Source organism: Lathyrus oleraceus, chromosome 5 (assembly GCF_024323335.1).
Source record: "Lathyrus oleraceus cultivar Zhongwan6 chromosome 5, CAAS_Psat_ZW6_1.0, whole genome shotgun sequence".
Taxonomy (NCBI): domain Eukaryota; kingdom Viridiplantae; phylum Streptophyta; class Magnoliopsida; order Fabales; family Fabaceae; genus Lathyrus; species Lathyrus oleraceus.
The window spans coordinates 89,889,613-89,911,463 of record NC_066583.1 but is presented as its reverse complement, the minus strand read 5'-3'; positions in this window follow the sequence as shown (position 1 = coordinate 89,911,463).

Sequence of the window (21,851 nt, the reverse complement as noted above, 5' to 3'; positions counted from 1 at the left end):
TGACCTCAAAGAAACTCAATCTTCTTGCCTATATTTGTAGGACTTCAGACAACCAAAGATCCAAGAGAACTGATGAGAATTGAGTGAGAATCAAAAAGAAGAAATTTTTTGTAAAATACCTTCAATGATGTGTAGAACTGGATCCTTCTTGCTTCAATTCTTATTTGATCTTGCTCCAATAGCTTGCATAAGTGGATTAGGAATGGTAATAAGCTTTGGATCCTGGAGTTTTTGAATCTCCAAACAGTGAGATTCAAACTCAATTTTCAAGTGAAAATTATCAGGTTTTCCTTTGAATTGTGAGGGTTTAAAGAGTGGAGGCAAAGCTTACGCGCAAGGATCCTTTGAACTGAGCTCAGAGGGTCTCTATTTATAGCAAATTTAAGTGTTATTTGCACACTTGCAATTTCTTCCAAATTTGGCAATGTCATGTTCAAGCTTGCATGGGCGTGTACAGGCCCATGAAGCAATGCACTAAGTTCCAAAACCAACTGAAATGAGGTCTGAATCAAGCTTGATTAGCAAGGCAATGTGAAACGATCATTTGAAGTTTTGATTTTGCCAATTGATGTGGGCCTGTTAACACCATGCGCAACCCTACCAAACTTGATCCAAAATGAATGAATTAAGACTCTTTGGAAATCTTAGATCAAGAGGAACACCTCTTATGTTGAACACTTTTCCATTTGGAACTTGTATCATGGTGAATTTTGAGGTGGAAGTTTGGAAATTTTAACATGTTGGAAAATTTTCTAAGTGTTAAGTCATATACTTAAATGTTCCACCTTACTAAACGTTTTATGTGAGTTCCAAATGAGAAAAGTGCCTTCATCAAAGTTGTAGCTCTTTAAAAGAACTTAAAAATGGTCATGAATTTGACAAAATTTGGATTTAGAATGAAAGAGTTATGCATTTTTGAAGTTGAGGAAAATCACTTGTTCAATGGTATTGGTCCAAAATGACCTATAATGTATCCTCATATCACATGCCCATAAAAGTTGATTTAGCTCTCACTCCGAGCATAAAAGTTGAATTAGACATCTTGAATTTGATTGTGCAACTTGTAAATATTTCATCTCATAAAAGTTGAGCAAGTTACGGCCTTGGGAAGTTGACTTTCAAATTAGGGTTTAGACAAAATGACCTATAATGTTTCAACATGGAAAATAACTTTACAAGAAAAATTAGCTCTATACCTAAACATGAAAGTTATTTGGAATGTCATTTAGAGTAACTTTTCTCTTGGAATCATTTTCATATGATCACAATTGAAGGAGATAGGGTCTAGGGAGACCCAGTTTTGATCAGATGAATCCATCTGGTTACCACCCTCAACCAACTTGCTAACTTGAAATTCTCTTGACTTTTTAGGCTCATGATAGATCATATATGCATAAGATGGTGAATTTTGAAGTGTCCCTTGATAAATTTGATCAATTGGTGAAGAAGCTTATTGAAGAAGTTACTCAAGATACCCAGACAAACTAGGGTTTCCAAGGTAAACCAACTCCAAACTCATGAAGAATGCTTGATTAAAATAACATGTAGAGATCATGGGGACTCATATATAATTCCTAGAGATATTGTGGATCATTCCTTGGTTGTTCTCTTAGCCATGAGGGCCTCAAACCCTAGATGTGAACTTGATAGATCAATGATGATCATGCCCTACCTACAAAAGACTTAGGAAAATAACAAAGACATATTTTTGGTATTTTGGTTAGTGAAATGATAATATACAAGTATGATACAACCATATGATGCTTGGTGATCTCTCCCAATGCATACCCAATGAAAAAGGGGTAAGGAAGATGCCAAGGTATGATCCCAATGCTAATGCATATGAGATTGCATGAGGGATCTTTGGTCAAAATTGGGGTCTTATAGCTGGCACAACAAAACGCAAGTTTCAGTTGATTTGTCAACAACCGAGGCAGAATACCTTGTTGCGGGTAATTGTTGCGCTCAAATTCTGTGGCTCAAATAACAATTACTCGACTTCAATGTTCAGCTTGAACATATTCCAATTTTTTGTGACAACACAAGCGCCATAAATTTAACCAAAAATCCTATACTACACTCGTGCACTAAACATATTGAAATTCGACATCACTTCCTTAGGGATCATGTTGAGAAAGGTGATGTTGTCTTCGAGCATGTTGATAGCAAAAATCAACTTGTCGATATCTTCACAAAATCACTTGTGACAGAGCCTTTCGTCCACATCCGTAGGGAACTTGGTGTTCTCGATATCTCGGATTGCGTTTAAATACATATATTATGCTTGTCTATTCCTTAATTTATAAGTGCGGCTATGTGAGGGCACTCGTCGTCTATCACCATTGGAGGTAATATCGTTCCTACCCATTTGACCTATATTGTATGTATATACTTGATCTATGTAACTCTTAATGTAATTTTGATGGATTAATCTAAGTTTGATCAACTACTATGTTTGAATTATACTTGAACTTGCTTAGGTATCATATTTACTGTATTTAGTCAATTGTCCTAAAGTTTATGCTAAACAAATGTGGCAATGTTATTTACTTATTTCTCTTTACTCCGTCTAATATTTATGCTTATACTTCTTCCATTGACTTCATGTTGTGTGCATGATTGTTGATGTCTATATGTTGCAAAGTCGTTGACTAAGTGCTTCTGAATATCTTTATTTCATGTTGACAATTTCATTGTTTCTTTTTGATGTTGTCAAAGGGGGAGAAACAATGGAAATGAACACAATAGCTGATTTATCAGAATTTTTAAAGGCATGCATAAAATCAGGGAGGGATGTTTATCAAAGTACCCGATTGTGCCACGGTTTTCCATCATCAAAAAGCGGGAGTATGTGAGGGAAAATATGCCTAGTCCTTATTTTAATGATGTCTAACCTTTCTAATCGCCCATAACGTGTACTTTGGACAGTATCATCATATTATAGAATGCATTCTTCCTCTAACATGTTCAAAACATAAGTTCAATGTGTCCAGGCATATAGAAGCATATCATAGAGGTGAATCGTGCACTTGATAATCGTTAATATCCTAGGTTCATAAGATATTTGTTTAAATTGGTCAAAATACATCTCAAAACTCATTTTGGGGAGTTTAAGAACTGTGAGTCGACTCATGACTCGGATCATAACTTTCGTGTCTGAACAGGTCGAGTCACAGGTCGACTCAATGACTCAGAGCGTAACTCTCGGGTCTGAACAAGTCGAGTCACAGGTCGCCTCAATCCTGGAAAATTGAATGAGTCGACTCATCCATATGTTGCATCGACTCAATGCCTATTTTCTTTTGAACCATGTAGTCACGGGTCTGGACATGTCGAGTCATAGGTCGACTCAACCCTGGAAAAAACTCTGTTTAAGTCGACCTATCCCCTGTTTGAGTCGACTCATCGCCTATTTTACTAAATTTTCTGCTGTGTAACTTTGCAAAATATTTTTGTTATTTTTGTTATTTGGTCCATGCATCATATAAATATTCAAGTGTCTCTTCTTCAACAAAGCACAAGAAAAGTGAAAAATATACACCAAAGTGCTCATCATCTTCATTCTTCATTGCATTTCTCAATAACCACGCATAATAATCTTTGTTGAGAATTATGCATTATTGTTGTCATAACGTCCAAATAAGATTGGATTATCTTTGTTTGGGTTGAGGCTTTGTGTGGGTTTTTCTTGAATAAAACCATTGGGGTTTTCTCCTCCCAGAATTGGGGGTTTTTGCATTAACCTTTGCTTCACAGATTCAGCCGACTGAAAAGTTTGAAGAACGGAAGGTTCGGTCAAAAAGGAACGGTAACCGGAGGATTGTGAAGAAAGCTTAGGGTTCAAGCGACTTGCGTTCGAAATCAGACGAGATGAAGTTTTGGAGAACATGGAGTTCTTGCAATAAGGTAGCGGAAACCAGAGGTTTGTTCGAAGTGCTTGAAGGACTTGGTTCAACTTGAATCGAGGGGAGAGAATAGAATAGGATATGCAACAACTCTAGGGGTTGATTGGTGGTGATCATTTGTTCTCTTGTATTGACTTTGAAACGTGTTACTAAAAACATCTCAATTATAGATTTAGAATTGAGGGCAGGCGTACCCTAAGCGAGGACGATAGGGGAACTACCTCAACAAATCCGGTCTTGTTCTCTCTATCTCTTAACTCTTTAAATTCTGCATTAATTACGTTTTGTGTGAAATTAATAGTAAAATCAATATCGCTTGATTGTTGTGCATAGTAACTGTTCGATAAATTGTTGCAATCACTTTGATTGCAACTGAGTAAAATTCTGCATATTTAATTTGAGTGAAATTGAAACTTGGTGTGGAGTGCACACCAAGTGTTCGATCAAATTAATCTCACACAAACTTAGTAATATTTTGCTTGATCTCTTATTGTGTTTAAGAATTATTAGAGGTAACGATATCAAGGATTATAGTGGTTAATCGATTGATTTAGATAGTGGTTGATAATCTTTATCTTAGTAATTTCATTCGGTTTCACGCATATCCGATCTTTCCACTAACAGATCATTTAGACGATTAAAATCTAGGGTGCTTCCGCAACCGTTGAAAACATTTTTAAAAAGCACTAAATTTCAAAACTGATATATTCAACCCCCCTTCTAGATCGGTACTATCATCTAACAAGTTGTGCACTTCAAAAATTCCTTCTCCATTAGGAAACTAACTATCTTCTTATTCTAAGCTCTTGGAGCTTGTTTGAGTCCATATAGGGTTTTTGTAGCCTATATACTTTTCTTTCTTGGCCTTGTTTCACAAACCCAACTGGATGTGCAAAATAAACTTCTTCGTCTAAGGGGCCATTCAGGAATTCACATTTCACATCCATCTAACACATTCCAGTTGTTCATGTTTGTTAGACCAACAACAAACCTTATTGTTTCGATCCTAGCAACAGGTGCAAAGACTTCGTCAAAGTCGATTCCTTATTTCTGAAGAAATCCTTTCGCCATAAGTTTTGCCTCGTGTCAAGTTATTTCTCCTTTGGGACTTAACTTCACCTTGTATACCCACTTCACATTGATTTCCTTTTTTCCTTAAGGAAATTCAACGAGTGACTAAGTGTTGTTGATTTTAGTGGACTCCAGTTCCTCATTCATCGCTTTCATCCATGTCGAATCCTCAATGCCTCACTTACATTGACTAGTTTGACATCTGGATAGAAAGAATAGCATACCAGCTCACCTTCATGATTGAACATATCATCTGATGTAATCACACATTCCTGGAACCTTGTAGGGATGTGCCTTATTCCTTGATGTCTTCTCGTGCTTGCTTGACCTCTCACTTATTCTTATCTAACTTCTCTTTCGACTTCACTTGCTGGTCCTTCACATAATATTCTCACTGAATCTTTCTTTACATTTTCAGTCCAATCCCATTCCTTAAGCTCATCTATGATCACATCCTTGTTGATCACTACTTTCTTGTTCACTGGTTCGAATAGTTTGTATCCACCAGTCGAATGATATCTTATTAGAATCATTTGACTCGACTTATCATCAAGTTTTCTTCTCAACTGATCAGACATGTGTCTATGTCCTATAGATCAAAATACTTTCAGATGACTTAAGCTAGGCTTGACACCAGACCAACATTCTTCTGGCGTGATTCCTTCTAGCTTTTTCATCAGACATCTGTTCAAAATGTATGTTGCATTCTACACAACTTCTCCCCATAATTCTTTGGGTAGATTCATGCCTTTCAACATACTTTTCACCATATTCATGATGGTTCTATTCTTCCTTTCAGAAGTTCCATTTTGTTATGGAGTGTAAGGTGGTACCACCTCATGCACAGTCCATTCTTTCTCACATAATGTGTCAAAGTCTTTCGCCAAATATTATCCACCACCATCAATCCTCATAATCTTAATCTCTCAACCACTTTGTCTTTCGACCATATATTTAAACTTGGAAAATACCTCAATCACTTCATTTTTCTACTTGATCAAGTAAGTCCATAGTTTTCAACTAAAATCATCTATGAATGTGACAAAGTATCTGTTACCTCCAATCGAATTCACCAGGATAGGACCACACACATTAGAGTATATGATTTCAAAAATTTCCTTCGACTTGCTTCATGCATCCTTGTTAAAGTTGTTCTTGTGTTGCTTTTCCTTCACACATTCCTCACACGCTTCATTTGGAAATGTCGATTTTTGGTAACCCTGAAACGATATTTCTTATTTTCATATCTTTGATGTCTTTGAAGTTGAGATGACCAAGTTTATAGTGCCACATCCCTTCATCCCTGCTAGCTGCAGTTGTAAAAGACTTGCGCTTCATCACATTAAGTTCAATCTTGAAGGTTCTATCCTGAGACATGGGTGCCTTCAAAATTAACCTTCCACCTGAGTCGAGAACTCTCATCATCTTGTGTTTAATTAACACTTTGTAATTATTTTCGACCAACTGCCATATGCTGAGAAAATTAATTTTCATGCTTGGTATATACAATACATTGGAAATTATTGACCTTTTGACATATTTCCTCATAATTAGAACATCGCCAATACCTTCAGCTGCTAGAGTATTGTCATTTGAAAATTTCACCATCTTCTTCATTGAGAGTTTTATGTTGACAAACCAATATTTCCTACCAATCATGTGTGATGAGCATCTTAAGTCCAAGTACCATTAGTCCTTGAATCTTTATTCATCTCTTGTTGTGACCATCAACAACATCTCTTTTACTTCATGCTTTGCCAGCTTTGCATCATTTTCTTGATTCTTTTTTTTCATGACAATTACTAGAGTAATGACCATACTTCTGAAAATTGAAACACTGAATGTGACTTTTTTTAGCTTTTCGTCCACCACATCTTCCCCTACTTGTAACCCCACCTCTATGGTTTCTTTGGTATGAGGGTCTTCCTTGATTTGACAAATTTCCTTCTTTTTGTTTTCCTCTACCATTCAAATTTTTGTAGCCTCTTACACATTTGTGTAAGACCCCAAATTTTGACCCTAAGATCCCTTATGCTATCTCATCATATGCACTAGCATTAGGATCACACCTTGGCATCCTATTTACCCCTCTTTCATTGGGTTTGCATTGGGAGAGATCACCAAGCACATTTGATTGTATCATACTTTGTTTTTCATTATTTACTAACCAAAATACCAAAAATATGCCAATGTATAGTTTATGCATTTGTAGGTAGTGTGCATACCCACCTATGCTCTATCAAGCTCATATATAGGGTTTAAGACCCTCAATGCAGGGAGTTCAATCAAGAAATGGTTTATATTGGTTCTAAGCATCATATATAGATCCCCGTGTGTAATACCCCAATTTTGACCATAAGATCCCTCATGATATCTCATCATATACATTGGCATTGGTAACACATCTTGGTATCCTCCGTATCCCTCATTCATTGGGTTGCATTGGGAGAGATCACCAAGCACCATTTGATTGTATAATACTTTGTATTTTATCATTTTACTAGCCAAAATACCAAAAATATGCCTTTGTATATATCTAACTCTTTTGTAGGTAGGGCATATGCTCACCTTTGATCTATCAAGGTCATATCTAGGGTTTAAGACCCTCATTGCTAAGAGCTCAATCAAGAATGGTCTAAAAATGGCTCTAGGTATCATAAATGGATACCCGTGATCTCCACATGTTATTTTGATCAATAATTCATTAAGAATTTGGAACTGGTTTTCCTTGGAAACCCTAGTTCATCTAGGTATCTTGTGTAACTTCTTCAACAAGCTTCTTCAACAATTGATCAAATATTTTAAGGGATACTTCAAATTTCATCACCTTATGCATATATGATCTCCCATGAGTCCCAAAAGTCAAGAGAATTGCAAGCTAGCAAGTTGGTTGATGGTGGTTAACCAGAGGAATTCATCTGATCAAATCCAGTGTCCCCTAGACCCTATCTCCTACAATTTTTGTTATATGAAAATTATTCCAAGAGAAAAGTTACTTTAGATGACATTAAAAACAACTTTCATGTTGAGTTCTAGAGCTAGTTTTTCTTGGAAAGTCATTTTTTATGGTGAAGGATTATAGGTCATTTTGTTTAAACCCTAATTTGGAGGTCAACTTCCTAAGGCCATAACTTGCTCAATTTTTATGAGATGAAAGATTTCCATGTTTCACAATCAAATTCAAGATGTCTAATTCAACTTTTATGTTTAGAGGAATAGCTAATTCAACTTTTATGAGCATGTGATATGAGGATACATTATAGGTCATTTTGGACCAATACCATTGAACAAGTGATTTTCCTCAACTTCAAAAATGCACAACTCCTGCATATTAAATCCAAATGAGTTCAAATTTGTGACCATTTTTAATTACTTTGAGAGAGATACAACTTTGATTAAGGAACCTTTCTCATTTGAAGCTCACACAAAAAGTTAGCCAAGGTGGAATAAGCGAACATATGGCTTGACACTTAGAATTTTTTTTTATATGTTTAATTTTCCAAAAAGTCCTATTTCATCCATTTTGGAAAAGATTCGAAAGGGTTGCGCATGGCTTGAACATTGCATCATCATTTGGCAAGGTTGAACTTCAAACTTCCATGCACATTTGCCTAGCATTCCAACATGATCTCAGACTTGTGTACACTCAATTATGGACCAAATGAAGTGATTTCATGGGTCTGTACTCGCCCATGCACTCATGTATCACACATTGCTAAATTTGGAAGTTCACTTCAAGTGTGCAAATATCAATTGAATTGGCTATAAATAGAGGCTCTATGCATCAGAAATGAGGACCCTGCGTGCCAGCTTTGATCCCAAGCATCCAAACCCCTCCATTTGAGAGGATAAACCTGAGAATTTCCATTGGAAATTGAGTTTGAATCTCACTGTTTTGAGACTCAAAACTCCAGGGATCCAAAGTCTTTTGATCATTCTAATCTACTCCTTGAAGCATACAAAACAAGATCAAGCACGAATCAAAGCAAGAACAGTTGAATTCAGATCTACATTTAAGGTATTTTTCAGGAAATTTCATCTCTTCGATTCTCACTCAATTCTCCATAATTCTCTTGGATCTTTGGTTGTCTGAAGTCCTACCAATGTAGGCAACAATATTGAGTTTCTTTGATGTCAAATCGAAGCAACTCAGATCGCGCACCTCAAATTTCAACTCCTTGTATCTCTTAATATACTTGGAGTTAGGATGAATTGAGGCTAGATACGAGCTCAGTGTCATTTTTACTTTAAAATCATGTCCTTCTTTTTAATTCTGGTGATGGTTATGATTGAACCAATCCGATTAAGCTCACCGGAGAAGGAAACCGGAGTTGTAGCTCCGGTGGTGAGTTGGCAGGTTCAGAGTCATAAGATCCTTTTGAAATGAAATAATCTCGTGCACTGGTTTGGATTACCATTATTGTGGCGCGCTGACTAGAGTCGATCATGGATTGTGCGCTTGTGACCACTTGATCTGCCACCTCAATTAATGAGGGAGATCAAGTGGTCCACGTTTTTCTGATTATTTGATTTTCATTTTTTTGTTCTATTTTCATTAATTCATATTAATTTTAATATTGATCCAAAAAAATATGAGAGTTTCAACAAAAATATTTAAATAAATTCCTCTTTCATTTTTTGAATTAAAATTATTTTTTGGATCATTATTAATATTTTTCATGATTTAATTGATTTTGTGAATATTTTTAATTGCTTAAAAATAGTTTTAAGTTTCCAAAAATTATGATTTTTTTTCTCCAAGGTCCTTTGACCTTGTTTGACCTATGATAAATCTCATGGCTATTTCTTTGGTGTTTTGATGAGGTTTTAGGAATTTGATAAACGATAATTTAATTTAATGCATATTTTAGTTGATTTTTAATTATTTAAATGTCAAATAAATTGTGTTGAGCTTCTAATTTAATGCATATTTTTTGATGTGACTTTGTTAAGTTAAGATCATTGGATTTAGGGGACTGATGAAATATACATTTCATCTCCCAAAATGAATGAATGATCTTAATTTGGTAAAAGTCCTCCTTTGACCAATTTGTGTTGATTCCATTTCCCCTCCCCCTTCATCTTATTCCCCTTCTTTATTCATTCATGTCATGGACCTATGATATCTCTAGATCCTAAGACTAGTTGATTGCAAAATCAACATGAGTATGTATGAGATTAGGTCCACCTTTTTGCATATTGTTTTTAAGTGTGGTATGTTTTAGGAGCATGGTTCATAATACCATGTCTCTAAGATGCATAAACACTAAAATTTCTATTGGCCAACCTCAAATAATTGTGACTTCTATATAAGTCCAATTACGATTGCTTAACATAGCACTAAATTTGTGACACAAAAGGCGTAGCATTCTAGTAAGTGAGATTGTAAGTCTCCCCTCTTTCATCGTATTGTGTGGAAACTTGGCCTTTTTTCCTTCCTTTGGAAGATGTCTTGGTTCAAGGATCTATGCTTGTGATAAGTGGGTTGAGTATTCTCCAAAGAATGACTTAAACAAAACCAAAGCAAAACAAATACTAACTTTTAATCCACTAACAAATAACATTGAATTTCATGCCATTTACTTTTATGCACTTTAATTTCAAGCCTTTATTCATTCGCCATTATTCATATCATTCAATTTGTTTACTTAACGCCATTTTCACTTTGCTCATTTGAGCCTTATCTTGTGAATATATTGTGTTTGTATATACTTGTTTGTGTTTATGGTCTTTTGACCTTAATGTACATAATAAAAACAAAAACCCTAAAAAACATTTTATGTGGACTGTTGGATTGATCTGAGACATTGCACTTAGACTTAGGCAACACTCCCTATGCAAAAGGACTTGGCCAATGCCAACTTTCATAAAACCAAGTGCTTGTGATTTGAAACTTCATCTGAAGCAATTATTGAAGACCCATTTGAGTTCATCTACAACATGATCATATTGAAGTTGTTATTTTGAACCTGTGCCTAGTGCCTATTTTTGAAGTCATCTGATACATGGGAAATTATGGAGAAGATCATGGAGTTACTAATCTTGGATGTGGCTATCTTTATTTGATGCCTTGCTCTTCATCTTGCTACGTGTTTATTGATATTGCATGATTCTAAAGTCCAAAGGAAAAGTGGGTTTCTATATGACATTCTTGTCTATTGGATTGCATCCCATTGGTCAGATCTTTTCAACTCTTAACTTTTAAATTTTTGCTTAGGACTAGTCTCTTCATCTCCTCCCACTTCTTAAATTTCAAAAATCTCTCCCTCCTTTTAAAATCTTCTTTGCTTGTGATTTCTAAACTTTGACCATATTGCAAATTAGAAACTTTGGCCTTATGCCATTGAATTTTTAAACTCTTTTCTTAATCAAACTTGCAAATGAATTTAATTATACTTGACTTAAAATTTCAAAAGCCAAAAAGAACTCACACCCATCCAAACCTTTCTAGGCCTCTTGTGCCTTTGTTAAATTCAAAATTTTGTTAAAAGCAACTCATTCACTTTGAAATTGTTACCACGAACTATAAGGTTTTGATCCCTCATTTTATGTTGGTACGTAGGCACAATTCCGAAGGTCTTGTCAAACACAAATATATAATTAATGAATTATTTCCTTATCCCTCCACTCTATTTATTGCTAACATATTTTATACTAAAATACATATGTACATTAGAAAGGGCTCTCTAGGAGTACCTAGGATACTTTGGGTGCTAACACCTTCCCTCTGTGTAACCAACCCCCTTACCTGTAATCTCTGGCATTTTATTAGTTTTAATTTGAAAAGTTATTATTTTTGGGTTTTGTTCGTACTTTTCCCTTTTCCCTTGGAAACAATAAAAGCGCGGTGGCGACTCTGGTTTAATTGACGTCTAGCTTACCCATAGCTTGATGGTCATGAATTTACCGCTACAAAAATTAAGTGGCAACTTTGCTGGGGAGTAGTCTCCAGTGGGTTTAGCCTACTTTTTTGTGTGTATATAATTGTATATTTGGTGTTTGTATTTTTGTTTGTATGATATAATCTGCTTGTTGTGCTTGGTGATCTCTGAGTTGTGAGATAAGTTCTAACCCGAACTTGAGTGCAATTAAGATAGGGGGATGGTAAAGTCATGTTCAACTTGTGTGGAGTAGTCCTTAACGAGTTGGCTTGAGACCCATCTACTCAATGGAGACCCTTTTTGAGCTATTGATGTCACGCAAGTTATTTATGGTTAGGCATTACTTTATCTGATTTGGGGTCCGAGAAGCTGAGGATCGTAGAACATTTAACCCAACTTGGCCTATTTAGGATGTAGTGCGAAGATTGTTCAGGTGTAGACTTGATAACAGTTGTTACGCGATACTACACTCAGACGAGTTTCTCTTGAGAATATTATGGGTTGATGAGTCAGTCATCCTAACCTATAATATCAGATAGATGAAATTAAGACTCTGGGAACTTTTTAGAACATGATCTACAGGTTTTATCCTTAGTACACTCCTTTGGGATGGTTCTTAACCTGACTCCATGCTCGTGACTCACAACAAACCCTTTGATTATTGGTCGATCCAATCAGATCTTGTTAATATCAATGGAACTTGGGTGTCGATAAGGTGAAAACCGTAATCCACCAAAATGGATGATTGATCTTGATAATGATTTGATTCATCCCTTAACCTTTGTTTGCCTTGTGTGTGATCCCTTGTTTGTGATTGTTGCATCCATGCATTCATGCGCATCATAACATTCATCACACGAAAATAACTTCAAGGAATTGAGGTTTTATTTGCAAATATTTTCAGACCATGGATTATGGCCGAAGGAACACTAAGAAGTACAGTTTCAGATGTCCCGACTTGAAAGAGTTAAGGAAGTTGTCATCCTTTGTATTAGATTCCTTGGATTTCAAGCAACGTCATGGAAAGCTTCTATCTGTGTTATCTACTGATGTAGTTGAAGGGCTCTTGAGTGTGTTGGTTCAGTTTTATGACCCTTTCTACCGTTGCTTCACTTTTCCTGATTATCAGCTTGTGCCTACGTTAGAGGAGTATGCCCTTCTTTTGGGAATACCTGTTTCTGACAAGGTGCCTTTTAGTGGATTGGAGGAGATTCCCAGATCTCATATTATAGCTGAAGCTCTTCATCTGAAGAAGTCTGAGATTGAGGATTATTGGGTGAAGAAAGGAGGAATGTTTGGGTTGACTTCTGAATTTCTCATAGGGAAAGCTACTGTCTTTGCTCAAGCCGACAGTGGGGACGCTTTTGAAGACATCTTTGTGTTACTCATCTATAGTTTGGCTTTGTTCCCTAACATTGACGGTTTTGTTGATGTTAATGCCATTAGAATCTTCTTGATTGGGAATCTTGTGCCTACTTTGTTGGGTGACATATACTTCTCTTTGTATTTGAGGAATTCTAAAGGTGGTGGAACTATTGTGTGTTGTGTTCCCCGTCTGTACAAGTGGTTTATTTTGCACTTGCCTCAGAAACCTTCCTTTATGGAGAACAAGCAATGTCTACGGTGGTCTCAGAGACTTATGTCCCTCACTAATGACGATATTGTTTGCTATGACTCTGCATTGAGTAGCTTGGATATTATTGATAGTTGTGGTGAATTCTCTAATGTGCCTCTCATTGGTACACAAGGACAAATCATTTACAACCCTGCCTTGGCTCGTCGTCAACTTGGGTTCCCCTTGAGAGATAAACCTAATAACACTCAGTTAGAAGGTCTTTTCTATCAAGAGGGTAAAGATCCCCAACATTTGAAACAGAAGATGGTACATGCTTGGCATAATGTGCATAGGAAATGAAGATTCGAGCTTGGTCCGTGCAACTGTGTAGCTTTGGAAGCTTACACTGCTTGGGTGAAGAAGAGAGCTTTGGAGCTAAAGATGTTGTATGCTTGTGAAAGACCTATGTATTTGGTTGTGGCTAAGCCATCAACTCTCCCTAACAAATATGTAGATGAGTTGGAAGATGCATTCACCAAGATGAAACAAGAGAGAGATATGTGGGAAGAGCGGTTCCATGCTTTGAGCCGAAAGCGTGAGGAGTTGCAGATTGAGTCGAAAGACAAGGATGCACTTATTGAGCTTCTTGAAGACGGAGCAGTGAAGAGACAGAGAGATTCAGAGGGTCCACCTTCCTCTAGTATTCCTCAGCCTTCCGTTGCTTGGAAGAAGATTGTTGATCAGCTTGTCCTTGAGAAGGTTCAGATGAAGACATCTTTCGAGTGTGAGATTCGACGCATCCGAAGGAAGTACGTGCCAGCAGCCAGATCATCTGAAACTGTTGTTAAGGGATCCTTAGGATGATTAGTTTCCTTTTCTCTCGTATTTATACTTTGGTTTCTGAAATTGTACTCAGTGTAATCCTTCCAAGTTATATGAATATAAGAGATTCTTATGGTCAATCAAATTGTTACTGTTGCTATTATTTAATATTTGTAAATATAACTTTGTATGTTCCTTGAAATTGAAAACGAACAAAAATATTGCATTTCATGCATCATTTGCATAACAGGTTTTCTTCCGCCAGATGTCTTATCGGTTATTCTTCTATACTTCAGCCAAGCTGACTCACTGATACAACACTCACGCCAATCAACCCGGAATCATGGAGCATTTGTAACAAGAGAATAAAAAATTGAAAGATGAGATTGCTCATCTAAGTACTATGATGGAGTCTGTTCTTGCTGGGCATAATCAGTCTTCACCAACTCCTGCAACTCCTCCTCCTCAGAGGACTGTCATCTCAGAGGTTGTTACCTCAACCATGCGTGTTGCTGCTACTCAATCTGGTCCATCTATGCCTGCCGGATTCCCGTGGGGGTGCTTTGAATTTCATGCCTGAGGGGTTTTCACCCACATTTTCTTCTATGTCGGCATCTAGCCCGGTCATATTTGTTCCACCTCCAGTTGTTCATACCTTGCCTCGTGTTGAGGACACCATCTACCATTCTGAGCCGTCTGAGGGCCCAGATGTTTATGAGAAGATGGATAAAATGAAGGATCAGTTCCTTGAATTATGCAAGGAATTGAAAGCTTTGAGAGGAAAATACATGTTTGGTAAAAGTGTTGCTGAACTTTGCTTGGTACCAAACATGAAGATCCCAATGAAGTTCAAAGTCCCTGACTTTGAAAAGTATAAGGTAAATACTTGTCCGCTTAGCCACCTTGTTATGTACACCAGAAAAATGTCAACTCAAACTGATAATGATCAGTTATTGATTCACTACTTTCAAGACAGTTTGACTGGTGCCGCTCTGAGATGGTATATGGGGCTAGACAGTGCAAGTGTTTGCACGTTCAATGATTTGGGGGAAGCTTTTGTGAGACAGTATAAGTATAATGTGGACATGGAGCCTGACAAAGACCAACTGAGGTCTATGTCTCAGAAGGAGAAAGAGACATTTAAAGAGTATGCCCAAAGGTGGAGAGAGTTTTTTGCTCAAATTAATCCTCCGTTGGAAGAGAAAGAGATGACAAAGATTTTCCTGAAGACCCTGAGTTCATTTTATTGCGAACATATGATTTCCAGTTCCCCCAGTGACTTTACCGAGATGGTAAACATGGGGATGAGGTTAGAGGAAAGAGTCTGTGAGGGGCGTCTGTCTAAAGAAGAGGTGTCAACTAGTAAGAAATATGGGAGTGGATTTTCCAGAAATAAGGAAGGAGAAACCAATGCATTATCTATAGGGAGGCAGAAGAGGCCTCATGTCAGAAGAAATCTGCAACTGCGTCAGCATCAACATCAAGTTTCGTCAGTTATTTCAGTGTTTCCAAACAATTCAAACAATCAATCAGTACCAATTCAATAAGAACGTCAAGAACAACCGTAATAAAGAACCAACTACTACAACAACAACAATAATAAACAACAATAAAGCTTCGAGAGGAAGAAGGTCTTTTGTGACCTTATTCCTATGTCATACGCCAAACTCTACCCATCTTTGGTTCTCAAGAACCTACTTCAACCAAGAAATCCACCGTGAATTCTCGAGTCACTTCCATGGTAGTATAAGCCTGAACTTCGTCGTGCCTTTCATCAAGGAGCTCCCGACCATGATATTGAGAACTATTATCGGTTGAAGTATGAGGTCCAGAAACTGGTGAAGAGTGGGATAGTGTCCTTTGAGGATCGTGCGCCGAATGTAAAAGCCAATCCATTACCCGCTCATGGTAATTCATCGGTCAACATGGTAGATGGTTGTCCTGGAGAATATAAGGTTTATGATGTTCGCCATATCAGACAGTCTTTGGTTGCAATTCATAGAGATATCTGTTTGGTTAGTGATTGTGAGCATGACCATGATGGTTGTGTGATATGCAGCGTGAACCCTCGAGGATATGTCATTATCAAGAGGGACATTCAAAGGTTGATGGATGAAGGGCTTATCCAAGTTTGTCAGTCAAGAGAGGTAAATGATGTTAATGTAATTGTGCCAGTGTTTAGGACCCCGAAGCGGGTAGTGATTCAATTTGATAGTAGCACTAGTAACAGCGTCAACAGGTCGATATCGTTGTTAGTGATACGGTTAGCGGGCCCTGTCCCGTATGCATCCGATAGAGCTATTCCTTATCAATATAATGCCACCATGGTGGAGACTGGTCAAGAGGTTCTGTTTCCTATGACAAATCCTATTGTGAATATAGTTGATATTACGAAGGTGACCCGTAGCGGTCGTGTTTTTGGTCCAGTCTTTCCAAAGGAAGTAGAGGCTACAGTTAGTAAGAAGGTTGATGTACCTATGATAGACCCAGTTAGTGCTCCGGCGTGTCAGTCTGGTGAATCCAGCAAGCTGAAGCCTAACGATGATGATGAAGTGTTAAGATTGATATAGAAAAGTGAGTCCAATGTGGTGGATCAGCTGCTCCAAACTCCTTCGAAGATTTCAGTGTTGTCTCTGCTAATGAATTCTGAAGCGTACAGAGAAGCATTGCAAAGAGTGTTGGAGCAAACCTATGTTGAGCACGACGTTACTGTGGATCAGTTTGACCACATTGTGGCTAACATTACTTCTTGCAACAATCTGAGTTTTTGTGATGAAGAACTTCCCGAGGAAGGCAGAAATCACAATCTGGCACTACATATATCAATGAATTGCAAGGAGGATGCATTGTAAAATGTGCTAGTTGATACCGGTTCTTCTCTGAATGTACTCCCGAAATCAACTCTATCCAGATTATCCTATCAAGGCCCCCTGATGAGGTATAGTGGCGTGATTGTCAAAGTATTTGACGGTTCTCTCAAAATCGTCATTGGAGAAGTGGGCCTTCCAGTGAAGATAGGTCCGAGTGATTTCCAAATTACTTTTCAAGTAATGGATATCCATCCGGCCTATAGTTGTTTGTTGGGAAGGTCATGGATTCATGAGGCTGGAGCTGTGATATCTACTCTGCACCAAAAACTTAAATTTGTGAAGAATGGAAAGATTGTCATCATTGGTGGGGAGAAAGCGCTTTTGGTGGGCCATCTGTCATATTTTACATATGTGGAAGCTGAGGAGGAGGTTGGAACTCCGTTCCAAGCCTTGTCTATTGCTGAGGTAAAGAAAACTGGGGCGCCCATGTCTTCTTTCAAAGATGCTCAGAAAGCTATTGAAGCAGGCGGTACAGATCAGTAGGGTCGTATGGTGAAGTCTGCGAGAACAAGAATAAGGCCGGATTGGGATTTCAGCAAGGTTCGTTTAAAGTAAAAACTCAAGAAGTGCGATCGAGTTTCCGTAGCGAAGGGTCCATCCATGGTAATGAACAACACTCAACTGCTGTGATCAAGGGTGATGAAGATGAAGATTGCGCCAACTTTGTGACGCATGGCAAGATTTACAACAATTGGGTTGTTGTTGATGTTCCCTTTATTTTCCATCGCTCTAAGTAATTTGTTTTTCATTGTTTTAAGAAAAATCCTTCTCCTATGCCTAAGGGAGAAGTGAACATTGTTGGGTATTTTTCAATTATCATCAATAAAATGCAATTCTATTCATCCACGTATATGATGTTTCATTTTTACTTTTTACTTTTCTGAAAATGGTAATAACAGAAAACATAAATAAATAATAATTGTCCACCTACATAATATTTGGTCACAATTCACTTCTCTAAAATCAAAATATCAAATCATTATGCAGGTTGGTTTCCAAACCCATTGAATACAATGATCCTACTCCCTCTCCAAACTTTGATTCCCCTGTGTTTAAGGTTGAGAAAGAGATTGATGAAGAAGTGTCTGATGAATTGTCTCGACTACTTGAGCACGAGGAAAAAGTCATTCTGCCATTTGAAGGGCAGATTGAGTTAGTCAACTTGGGTTTCAAAGATGATGTGAAAGAAGTCAAGATTGGGTCCCAACTGTGTCGAGAGGTTAAGAAGGGGTTGGTTGATCTTCTTCGAGAGTATTCAGATGCGTTTGCTTGGTCCTATCAACACATTCCTGGTTTGGATTCTGAGACTGTGGAGCATAGATTGTCGTTGAAGCCAGACTGCCCTCTGGTCAAGCAGAAGTTGAGGAGAACTCATCCTGATATGGCAGTAAACATCAAAGAAGAAGTGCAGGAATAAATTGATGTTGGTTTTCTTGTTACTGCTGAGTATCCACACTGGGTGGCCAATATTGTGCCTGTTCCAAAGAAAGAGGGAAAAGTATGTATGTGTGTTGATTATAGAGAATTGAATAAAGCTAGTCCCAAAAATGATTTCCCTTTGCCACACATTGATATGTTGGTAGATGATACGTCTAAATTTAAATTCTTTTTGTTTATGGATGGATTTTTCGGATATAATCAGATCAAGATGGCACCCAAAGATATGGAGAAGACCACATTCATTACGCCCTGGGGAATATTCTGTTATAGAGTGATGCCCTTAGGTTTAAAGAATGTTGGTGCAACATACCAGAGAGCCATGACCACTCTTTTTCATGATATGATGCACAAAGAGATTAAGGTCTATGTTGATGATAAGATTACTAAATCTAGTGATGAAGAAGAGCATGTTGAGCATTTGTTGAAGTTATTCCAGCGTTTCAGGAAATACAAACTCCGCTTGAATCCCAATAAGTGTACTTTTGGTGTTCGCTCTGGTAAGTTGGTGGGCTTTATTGTTAGCGAGAAGGGTATTGAAGTTGATCCTGCCAGGGTCAAAGCAATACAAGAGATGCATGCATCCAAAACTGAGAAGTAAGTCAGAGGTTTTCTCGACCGTTTGAATTATATCTCGAGATTTATATCACACATGACTGCCACATGTGCACCTATATTCAAGCTTCTTCAGAAAGATCAACCTTGTGATTGGACCTAAGATTTCCAGAAAGCTTTTGACAGTATCAAAGAGTACCTGCTTGAGCCTCCGGTTCTGTCTCCGCCTGTTGAAGGAAGACCTTTGATCATGTATTTAACTGTGCTTGAAGAAAGTATGGGTTGTGTTCTGGGTCAGCAATACGAAACTGGAAAGAAAGAATATGCAATCTACTACCTTAGTAAGAAGTTCACCGACTGTGAGACTTGATATTCTATTTGTAAGACCCTAATTTTGTCCCTAAGATCCCTCATGGCATCATAAGCATTACATTGCATAGCCTCAAGGATCATTTGAGCATCTTGGCTTCCTTTCCTTTGGGTGGGATATCCCTGTGAGTGGTTTTGGATCACCAGGCATTGCTTGCATTGTATATCATTGCTTTTCTTGTTTAATCACTAACCAAAAGTACAAAAATATGTCATCTAACATTTTGTTTTGTAGCATCAAGCAAGCACAGGTCGAAGCAATTCAAGAGCTTCCTTTGTGCAAGAGCTGATGGTATTTTCTTGAGATGAGACCACATGATTATTATATTGAGCTTATATGAGCTATGGTTCCATTTTGAAGCTAATTCATCAAGTGGCAAAGGTCCAAGTTCATCAGTCATTTTCAGGTCATCTAAGGCCATACAATCAACTGTACAGTCAATTGAAGGCTTAGAGGTGGGGAAATTGACCTTAACATCCTCATTCATGTTCAAACAAGGCATATTCATCATGTTAAACATCTACCTTGAAGATTTTGAAGTCAAATCAAAAGTTTCCAAAAATGGAAAGTGACCTATAATTTCAAGTTTCCAAAAATGGCAAGTTTTTGGTTCACATTCAACTTAACTTTCCAACATCAAAGAATCTTCAAATGAACTTTTGGTCAACATGAAAGTTGAAGATTTTTCCCTCCCATTTTCAAAACGTCCAAGATCATGATCATCTGATGAATGGTTAAGAAGTTATGATCAAATGATTGCAAAGTGTGCATGGAAGTTCAACATACCATAACTTTTGATCCAAAACTCCAAATTGAACCACTCTTTTTGCAAAATGCTTGTTATGACCAAGAGTTTCCAAATCAACCATTGCATTGCATGAAAAGAGCTCACATGACCATTTGTCCATTCAAGTGCATTTTGGAGGGAAAGTTGGTAATTCAAAATTGGTGAATCACATGAACAAAATTCCAATTCCATCTTGCTTATTAGATGATTTTAAGTGATTTTGCACCTTGCATGGCACTGTTCACGTGCACATTGCTCATGCCACCTCACATTTGCCAAATTGGTCATACACCTCATTTCTTCTTAATTTTAATTAGCCAAGGCAAATTGGGATTAACATGGTGATTAACACATGATATAAAAGCCTAATCATAACTGAATTGGCTGAGAATCACAATTTCAGATCTCAAATTCAAGTTCCCTCTCAATTTTCTCTCACATCAAAACTGAAAATTCTTCACACAAACACAAGATTTCTTTGTAGATTCATGATCATGGAAGAGTTCTGGGCAAGATTCAACGTATGGTTTGAAGAATTGAGTGAGATTTGAGCTGGTTCATGAACATTCATACATTGATGGAAGATTCAAATTGAGCTGGATTCAAGGTGTTACAAGTGCCATTTCGTGCATCAAGCTTCATAACAAGATTGAGGAAGTAGATCTGGACATTTTGGAGCCTTGCGCGCGCGAATCCAGCAACTGTCATCTCAAACCAGGTGAAATTCGAATCTCATTATTTGCCTTTCCATGTACATGATCTTGTAGAGCTTGATTCACTGATGATGCTGATATAAATAGTTTTGAATTTGGCTGGATAATGAACATGCTATGATGATTTAAAGTTTTGTTGATCAAAATGTTTTCCTTCGATCCGCTTGATTCATGGAGTTTTAGGCTTAATAAGTATGATATTCTTGATCTACGTTGAGAGACGGTTCTAACCATATGCATTTTGTAAAATTCTGGAAAAAATGCTCATGCATCTCCGCCTGTACCACCGGAGAAGACGGTGGAAACCGCCTTGCTCCGCCGTCTGGTAATGACGCTAGGGTTTTCCTGTATCAGCGTCCACCTGCGCACACGCCTGGCATTTCCATTGGCCTATGCTTCTTTGACCGAGCTCGCGTGTACTTGGACTGATGATGTGGCTTTCCACTTCATTAATGAAGCACAGTGTTTTGAGTTGAAACGCGCCATGGACCTTCCAAACGCCGGTTCGATCCTTCGCTGTGTACATTTCCAATTGATTTAATTCTTAAGCGTGCTTGTAACCACATGAACCTTGGTTCGATTCCCTGCGTGTGATGTTTTTGATTTTTCAATGGATTTTCATGCTGAGCGCTTATGACCTTGATGACCTGTGTTCAATACTTGCCTATGCATTTTTCTGAATTACTTTCAAATAACATTTTCCATGTTTTCCATTATTATTCCATTTTTTTTCTTCAACTTGCAAAAATCATAAAAAATAGAATATATATCCAATTTGATCCAAAAAAAATTTCACGTGTTCATTTTAATGTCTAGTTTTTTTTAGCATTTATTTCCTGATTTTTGCATTGCTGGATTTTTAAATGTGCTTGCTTATTTGAACAT